Below are 10,084 nucleotides of genomic sequence, written 5' to 3'. Positions count from 1 at the left end.
GATCCTCGAGGTGATTGCACCAGAAGATGTCGCAGTAAACTTCTCGTTCGGCCTTGTTCCGGGGTGGTGGCTTGCGCGTGAGGAATGGCGCAAGATGTCTCCGCTGCTGAACGAAGAGCAGTGGAATACCTGCTTGCAAAAGAGCGGATACTCTGGTAATGATCTTGTGCTCAGGGATCACGATGAAGACGGGTGTCACATTTGCAGCATTATAGTCTCGACGGCCACGGAAGAAGCAAAGCCGCCTACGAATTCTAACCATACGAGGATTTTCTTGGTTATCGATGAGATCTCCGAAAAGCAAGCTGAGCTTGCAAGCCTCATCTCAAAGTATATAAGTGAGAGCTGGACTGGACATCAAAGCAGCGTTTGGTCCCTGCGAGACTTCGAGACTGGCAGTCAGACCCCAGAAGATGTCGTCATTTGTCTGGCAAGCCTCGACACCCCTTTCCTGCTCGATATGACCCAGAACAAACTCTCCTGGCTACAAAGTCTCATGCGCAATACAAAGAAGTTGCTTTGGATAACAGCATCGGACGTGGGTGATTTCAGATTACCCTTTTATGATCAGGCGCAAGGCTTCTTCCGCTCTTTGCGACTTGAGGCAGCCGACAGCCAAATCGTTACACTGGCAATCGAGTCTCAGGGGGTGACTAACGTGAAAAGTTTTGCACCACTTGTGAAAAAGGTTCTCCAAGTATCTTTCCTCGACTCCTCTTCTGATGAGCTCGAGTACGTGGTGCGCAACAATCTCCTCGGGACCTGTAGGGCAGCCGAGAACATCAATGGCAACGCCGCACTTGACGCCCTCCTCCGTCCACGACTCCATCACAAGACCTGGTCCTCGGGACCAGCACTTTCGCTCTCAATTAAGACAGCCGGAACGCTCGACTCGCTATGTTTCATTGAAGATACTACGTACGGCACGGAGCTTGCAGCAGATCAGATCGAGATCGAAGCCAAGGCCTGGGGAGTGAACTTTCGCGACATCTTACAGGCGCTAGGCCGCCTGGATGAAAAGACGTTTGGCGCGGATTGCGCCGGTGTTGTCACGAGAGTTGGAAGTGCCTGTGACGGTTCGATCCAGGTCGGTGACCGGGTTTGCATGATGTTGCCGGGCTGCATGCGCCGATATCCGCGCGCACCCGCGACATCTGTGATCAAGATCCCCAGAAACGATATGACTTTTGCAGCTGCGGCTGCTTGTCTTACTCCAGGCATGACAGCATACCACGCGCTCGTCAACGTTGCGCGGATCTCAAAGGGGGAGACGATACTCATCCATTCAGCAGCGGGCGGCACTGGGCAGATGGCTGTGGCCATTGCTAAGATGCGAGGGGCGGTTGTATATGCAACTGTTGGAAGTGAAAAGAAGAAGAGGTTCCTGGCAGACGTTTTGGGGATTCAAGAGGGCCATATCTTCCACAGCCGCAACACATCATTCTCCAAGGGCGTCATGCGTGTTACAGAGGGGCGCGGTGTCGACGTCGTGCTCAACTCACTGTCCGGCGACAGTCTCCGAGCTTCTTGGGAATGTATGGCACGCTGCGGACGTTTTGTTGAGATTGGAAAAGCCGACATACTGGCTAACTCTGGGCTGCCTATGTCGGTGTTCTCAAGGAACGTAAGCTTCTCGGCAGTAGACTTGCGCGAGATCATCGGGGAAGACCCCCAGCTTACTGCTGAGCTGCTGCAGAATACTATACATCTGGTCTCTACCACGGGTGCTTCTCCGTCTCCGGTTCAATCATTCCCTGCCTCTCAAATTGAACAAGCCTTCCGGACACTTCAAAATGGCACAAATATTGGCCGTATAGTGATTGAGCCTTCTCCAGACGATGTTGTTCCTGTAAGTGCACATCCAATTCCCGCTTGACACTGACGTGACTAACGGATTCGCTTGCAGCAATATCTCCTAGATCAAAGACCTTGGAAATTTGACAGCAACGCATCATACCTCATTGCGGGAGGCTCTGGAGGCATAGGCCGTGCTCTCATATCATGGATGGTAGACCGCGGGGCCAAGTTCTTGATTGTGCCATCGAGGTCTGGAGCTTCGTCGAAGGCGGCGGCAAATCTCTTTGCTGAATTTCAAGCTCGAGGAGTTTGCATTGTCGCACCCAAGTGTGATGTGGCCTCAAAGACCGCATTGTCAGATGCGCTCGAGGATTGTTCGCGTACAATGCCCCCTATCAAAGGCTGTATCGACGCGGCATTGGTCCTGCAGGATGCCATGTTCGAGAACGTAACTTTGGATCAATGGGACCTTGCTGTCAAGGCAAAGGTGGACACGGCATGGAATCTGCACTGCCTTCTTCCCAAAGACCTAGATTTCTTCATCTTGCTTTCTTCTCTCGCTGGCATTGTCGGCCAGATGGCGACGGCCAACTATGCCGGAGGCTGTACCTTTCAAGATTCCCTGGCGCGCTACCGTGTCGCGCATGGACAAAAGGCGGTTTCCCTCGACATTGGTTGGATGCGAGATATTGGCATCGTCGCCGAAACAGCCGCGTTCCAGCGCCAGCGTCTTGCTACAGAGGACATGCAACAGATTGACGGTCGCGATCTCATGGCACTGATGACTCTTTGCTGCGATCCTGCAGCCCCTCTAATGACCCCAGAACAGAGCCAAATGCTTGTGGGGTTGCTGACACCGGCAGACTTCCTTGCCAGGGGACAGACACCTCCGGCTTTGTTAGACCGACCTCTGTTCGCCACCTTTTCACGCGTGGTGGGCGCCCAGTCAGGTTCCAGTGCTGGTCAAACTGCGGATCCGGCCGCACTGTTCCGAGCCGCTGCCGACGCTGAAGAGAAGGTCCAGGTCGTCATCAACTCGCTGGTGGCCAAGCTGGCTCGTGCCATGTCCATCTCTCCTGCAGACGTGGAGCACTCTAAACCACTTTCGAACTATGGTGTCGATTCTCTGATGGCGGTTGAGCTTCGTAACTGGATCAGACGAGATTTTGCTGTGCCCTTGGCTGTCTTTGATATCATGGGAGGTGTACCCATCTCGGCAGTGGGAGAGTTGGTGGTTGCCAGGAGTACTCTTTCCCAATAGGAAAGTGGTACAAATAGCCAGCAATCAAGAATAGTTCTGGGCTTTTCTCTCTGAACTTGTCTTCGATGGAGTTGCCGGGATTTTCTGTTACGCAAAAACGGAGAGATAGCGTATCTCAGAGCCCCTAAAAACTATTAAAGAAAAAAAAACAAGAAAGAAAAGAGCTTGTTGAATACTAGAAATAGCCAAAATCGACAGTGACTCATTAAAACTACGCATCCTAAAACCCAGAAAGACCGCCAGACCTATATCTGCTAATCTCCCGGACTAATCGACAGACGAGCTTGGATTCGAGCTAAGGGGAGGAAGAGTAGAAGCAGTACACCCTGTACCAGTGAAGAGACCCAACTCCACGAGGTAGCTTAAGCTTGTGGCTGTAGTTAAGTCTGAGGTTCCAATAATTTCGGGAGTGCCTCCAGAACTAGTCCTATAGCTTCGAAACCCAGTGTAGGTAGTCGCACCAATTGTCGCAGTACACTTTAGAACCTGTCGGCCGGCATATCCTTCAACATCTGTTCGAACCGTGCAAACTGGGATTACATATGAGCTTGCCCCAGGGTTTGACTGTGGCCGAAAGCTACGATTCAAGCCTGTACCGGTTACTGCGAGAGCATTGGTATAATCAGGATTGGAATTCGTGACGATAAGACGGCCTTGCGCATCTAGAGAGAAAATCGCAGTTGTGCCGGTGGAGCTTGGAGCTCGTAGAGTGTAATCTTGATTTGAGCCGGCGTACTTCAGTACATAACCCGAGGTGTCTACACCTGAATTAAGAACTCGCAGACAAAAGTTCGAGGGACCAGCACTTGGTGTCGGAGTGGGAGCAGCTGAGCTAGAAGAGCTAAATTGTGCCGAAGATGAAGTGGCAGATATGCTTGCTGACGTCGACGATACGATACTTAGTGTGGACGAGAACGGGGAGACAGTAGACGAACTACTAGAAGCAGATATAGTAGACGATTCCCCTACACTAGAAAAATGTGCAGATGATGTAGAGCTCATGCTAGCAATTGGAGATGATTCCTGGGAACTAAAGGATGAACTGATAGACAAGGACGAGCTCGCAAGTGTGGAAGAAGGAATGGATGATGAACTCGCGCTGCTAGACGATAAGCTCTCAACACTGGATGCTGATGCAACACTTGAAGGACTCTCAACGCTGGAAGATGATCCTACGCCTGATGAGCTCGCAACTGTTGAGGAAGAAACAGACGATGCGCTCTCAACGCTAGAAGACGCTACGCTTGAAGAGCTGGCAAGTGTTGAGGTAACAGATTCTGTTGTGGTGGTGGTAGTGAAGGCTGCGGCAGTGGTTGTGCCGGTCGAAGAATCGGTGGACACAAAAACACGAGAACTATCAGACAACAGCCCTGTCCTCGTTACGTCTGCCGACGCAGTAGTTACATCAGCCGCAGTGGTTGGGATTGGCGTCTCAACAGGTGATTGCCTGGTTGGGTTGCTGTTGGAGCTAATAGATCGCGCGCTTCTCGTGAAGATGCTAGAGCTGAGTGAGAACTGAGTCGACGAGGTGCTGCTTGATCCAGACGTCTCCGCCGATACAATCCTTCCGTTCTGACATTGCTCAACTATCAGTACAGGTTAGCTGGCGATTTGCCAAGTACTCAGACATTACGTCTGTCAGGATTCGACTTACTTCCATAGGTAACGATGGAAATTGGTAAACAGCCTAATGGGCTTGATGTAAAAGTGAGATAAACTTGTCCGGTGATGATATCCTGGCAGAATCTTGACTGTCCACTGGGGAGCGAATCGTTCCTAAACTGCAGGTTCCCTTCGACGGCGGCGAATGTTGTAAGGATGGCACCGGCCGGCGGAGATTCACTGCCACGGAATTGCTTGAAAGGCTCCCCTGGTGAGTAGAAAACTGGCTGGTTTCTGACAAATATTCGTCCCTCGGAAAGGATAAAGACGCTGCCGAGGTCGCAAGTTGGCGGGTTTGCGCTGGCCTCTGTGCTTATGAACCCCCCCAAAGCTCTCTTTCTCACTCGTCTTTTGGAGTCCCCTGGGGAAGGGGCTGCAAGAAAGATGACCGCTTGGCCAGTTATCGCGCCGCTAGGGGAGGGCGTGGGGCTCGAGGCGACTGCACTTGATGAAGTCGTACTACCCGAAGTTGTAATAACCGGAAGAGTACCTCCGGAAAGGGTTTCTCCAGGAAAGATGCCTCCCGGAGCTGTACTCCGTGAAGATGTCCCCCCTGGCGCCGATATTCCAGCTTGTGTTGATACCAGGGGACTAAGAGAGCTGGTGGGCACTGTGACAGGCACCGTAGCAAAGGCAGATGAAGCCGGAGATTTCGGCCCTGATGTTACCATCTCAATAGGCACCCTCTCCAAGAAGGTCGACAGGTACGTGACACAATAAACCATTTCTGCGGGATTTGCGCGTTGGACAGCACCATTAACACCACAGAGCGCAATGACTCCAAAAAAAGCGATTATAGACATAATTCGCCCCATTTTGGCAATTAGAGTCTCTGGGTCTAGGTGAAAAGAGTTAGAACTTGACACGGCAGATACATCATTTGAGCAGAGGGTATCAACAAAAGTTTTGTGAACTTGCCAGGGCTAGGTTTCCCTCCTGTGTTTTGGTCCGAGGAATGTTGCAAAGTTGGATTATTTGTCATGTGTCTTGAAAAGTTCAATAGAGAAATCAAGGCAGTGGCTTTTGAAAGGGAGAAGAAAAATGGCCATGGCGTTTCCACCGCGGCTAATCTGATAGTTGATTCGTTCAGCTTGGTTGGAATGTAAATCAATGAGAGGGCGATAAGCGTTAGGGGTAGCAGACATATCATACAGTGAGCAGTATTCCTCAAAACATTTGATATTCGGCCGTGTGGCTAGCTTCTTAGCCGTATCCCTCTCATCACCGCTGCTCTGGCTGCAAACGGGGGGCGCTCTGTCCGCTCTAGCTGCTCGGCCAGTCTCTAAAATATAGGGACCTTCAACAAAATCGCAGTCATTGCTAGAGCGTCAAACCCAGCCTGACAGATACATTTGCTAATATGTAGTGAAGTTTCGCATCGCCCGGCGGTTCATAGTTTAGTGATGCTCGCATCTCGACGCCATCGACACACCCTAGGTCTTTAACATAGGCATTTTCTTCAATTTTCTTAATAAGTGATATAAATATGCGGAAGTCAAGTTTTGTACAGAAAGCAGTAGGCATTGTCAGACTGGGATTATTAAGAGATATTCCCTCGTGAGCTGAGCCCTCATGGGTTGAAAAGGGGGTAAATCTAAGTTTTTCTAAACTCAGAGAGGCTCGAAAAGCTTATCCTAGATGAAGGGAATGATTAATTTAAAAAGGCAAGCGCGGCAAAATAGTCGACGGGCAACACGACAGCTGACAAGAGCTTGGGGAAGCAGAGAGCCATGAAAATCACTGTAAATGAGGGTGAGGGGGAAATATCTAGCCAAAAGGCTTAATAGGTCATTGAATAAATAATAATAATATATTTAAGGCTTCATGCAAGAGTATCAAGTAGACCAAGATGGCCGATAGTAGTAATGACAACGTCGCCTTCATGGGATTTCAGTTACGTAGCTACGGGCTCCTCATCCTAATTCCGCATAAGTCTCTTTTTTGGAAGTAATTACGTAAGCTGGATGGTAAATCACAGCAACCGCCACGCAGCCAATTCGCCTGCCGCTATAAGGGGTCCAACATACGCTTGAATTCGGACGAATATCAAGATAGCTGCTAGGCATTCACATAACCGCCCGCTCGGATCCTTGATTTGTAAGGTACCGAAGCAGTTCCTCTGGTAAGGGAAGTATTAACTGAATGTATGGATTGATGGTCATAGCCCGGACCCATACTCCGTTATGACTACAACGTCAATAGGCAGCAGCACAGTCCAACTGATTTTTAATTTAAAACTCGACTATACTTTCGACTAATTTCCACGTCTTGTGGTGAATAAAGCGACAAAAGAACAGAGTCTCATGCTTTTTTCTTGTGTGTTTTCCATAGAGATTCTTCTCTCGGAGAAAACGCCGGACGAGGGGCTCCTAGCTCTGCTGCGAAGAGCGAAACATACTTTCCACAGTAGCAAACGAAATCTTCTAGAATGAGAGTGTCCAAAAAGAACAGTTAGTATGTCACGACAGCTGTATGTTTGAGGCTTGTGTAGTTACATACAAAGGCTTAGGCGGCAATCAAAGTGGGACTCTGTTGTCAACCGCATCTGGGGGTAGGCGGTGGGCACTCACAAAGACTTTCTCTGCATGGCAAAAAACTGAAAATCGCATGTTATCGGCCCACCAGACCTTGTATTACCTTGCATTCTAGTTATTCGCAGTCTGCTAAAAGAGCGTTGTTACCCTTGGCGTTTCGGTACAAACCTGTGCTTGCCCGCCAACATTCGAAAAGAGAGGTCATGTGCAAACACTTTCGCCATTCGATTTCCCTTTGTTTTTTCGCCTCACAAATATCTATAACACGGCATCCGACATTAATTACTCCTCTTTGTCTTCCGCGAGTTCCTCATTGAACGAGTAGATTTTCGTTCCTCCTGATCCATCCCAGCTTGAACCAGAAACAGCATGTGTAGCCACCCATCATATTTGCATCCAACAAATACGCAGGACCACCCATCAATCGCATCGACTGCTTTCTTCTACCAAACAAACACTATCGTGCAGACAGAATTACCGATCGAAAAAGTAGGCAAGACCAATCACAGACTTCATGAGCTTCAGGGCCTGGTATACACTCCCACCCAAGGCAGGAGGTCCCTCCGAAGCGCAACCTTGGGCCTCCTTCCTAATACCTCCTCTGTTCCCTTGAAAAAGATCCTTCCTGTTCAGATCAAGCTCACCTTCCCTACTTTCTTTCCTTTCCCATTTGCAAATCACTACCTTCACTTCTCCTCTTCTTTATCTGGTTCTCACAAAGAACATCAATTTTCCTTCTTCAATTAATAATAGCTTGACTTTCCTTACTCAAATCGCTACAATTTTACTCAAATCGCTACAATTTTTATGCGTCTCATCACTTTTGACCTTCTTTTGTCGACATAATTAGAATACGGTGGCATCTGTGGCCGGGCCGGCCGACCGCCCGGAAAGAGGCCCGGACAGACGCTTGGACAAACGCTCGGCATATGGGGCTATGAGGCACAATTTCCTCTCTTCCATACGTGACGGACTGGGAGCCCGTATCTCCCACTTTCACTTCGAACCCGCTACTATTACTTTTTTTCAACACGTCGCAATTATGGGCAATCAACTGCTTGCTTGTGATAATCCGTATAGGACCCATTTTCACCCTGCGAAACTTACATCTTTGGTCTCATACAACAACACGGCTCTTCATTTGGGCTTCTGTCTCAGTTACAAGGTCAGTGTGAATCTACCGTTCTCAGTTTGCATTATCAACTCGAGCAAGGACAATGTCAATTGAATTTTCTTTTAGCCATGGCAATTGTCGTCATCATGGCGGACAACATACGAGACCCTTGGACGACAAAAAAGTGTGCCAGGACAGAAATAAGCGGCCTAACTTAACTCAACTCTTTCAGACTGAGCGGTCAGAAGATTGGAATATTTGGGGACTTATCAAGGCAAAAGAAGAATCGAAATCACACTTCCACAACAACGAACTGGCACTAGCTGGCTACTTGGGTCTTTCAAGCTTGAGTAGTCTACGCAAGCCCACAATGACTCTGCCGTTGTTTACCTACGGTGACGGTGCTATTTCCAGCGGAAAATTCAGCAGAAGTTACAAGAGACTTCAAGCGCTGAAGCAATATTATCGCAGCGCCTGATCCTCTTCCCGGGCTACGAGACCTGACTCTTCAATCGATGGTCAGCGTTGCCCATCGATAGCCACCGCCATGTAGAACCTATCTCAGTGGTTTACGGCATTGGTGATGGATTGAAACTATTATCAGAGGGTTTAAAACACCCAGCCTCCAGCGGCTTCTGCTACGCAGGCTTCCTTGCCTACGGCACTATATACAATCACCACAACTGACATCAACCGCAACCCCTCGATACCTTCGAAAAAAAAGAAAACTTGCAATAGCAACGCATTACACTTCAAGTCTATTCGACTAGCAACCAATCACTGAACAACAGAATTAATGTTAAACCAATCTCGAGCCTTTCGCGCGTGGTGAAGGCAATTACCCACTCGGTACAGAACGAGAACCGCTTTTTGCTACCATCGCCAAGGAAACTAACAACTTTTTGAAGACGACTCCGGATGGTTCCGTAATAAAAAGAACCACCAGCTTCAAGTTAACATACAACATCTCGCTGGGAAGGGTCAGACCCCGCCTAGAGTTGCAGTAACAAACCGCATGCCAGCCTTCAGCTTGTGACCAAACAAAGGTGTTATCCCATTGAGCTAAACACGCAAAAGGGTGCAGCAAAACTACCCGCTCATTTTTTGTTTGGCTGCACTTAATTAGGGATAATGCGTGGGCACATTCTTATGCCACATCAACTGTGGCGTAGCCCATAGCACTTGGGACCGAAAGTCCCTTCAGGCTCTTGGGATTTTTGTTGCCTTCGGTCTGCATGAAAGAAATCGAGTGGCCCAAACTTGAGTCCTGTCAAGGAGAAGCGTTCAATGAGAAGTTCCGACACGTTTCCCATCTCTTACTCTATTTTAAGAAACGTATGGCGAACTGGAACCACACATTTGGGGCATGGATGCCAAAAGAAGCCGGCCAGAAAGACTGGATGATGTGCCGCGGAATGAGCCAGGTGAAAAAGGACAATATTGTCAAAGCCGCTCACGATGCATACAAAGTTTTTGTTTGTACAGACTGGGAACGGAAGACAAGATGACAGCGGAAAATTGCCTTCCATCTTGGTGGCTTTCAAAGAGAACAACGAGATGGCAAATGGAAAGGTGCCAGAAGGTTTGCGGCACAGAGTGAAGAGGTCAGAAAGTAGAGGTTGTGATGGTGACTGCATTCATCTCTTGGCCTCTCAATCCCTCATGGGATCAAGAGCTCCTTCTGATAGCTCTGGTTCCCTTCCTTGGTCCCGTTCA

Source organism: Colletotrichum truncatum (genome assembly GCF_014235925.2).
Source record: "Colletotrichum truncatum strain CMES1059 chromosome Unknown Contig_0002, whole genome shotgun sequence".
In the NCBI taxonomy this organism is placed as follows: domain Eukaryota; kingdom Fungi; phylum Ascomycota; class Sordariomycetes; order Glomerellales; family Glomerellaceae; genus Colletotrichum; species Colletotrichum truncatum.
The sequence above is the reverse complement of the archived record's forward strand: the minus strand, read 5'-3'. Positions refer to the sequence as shown.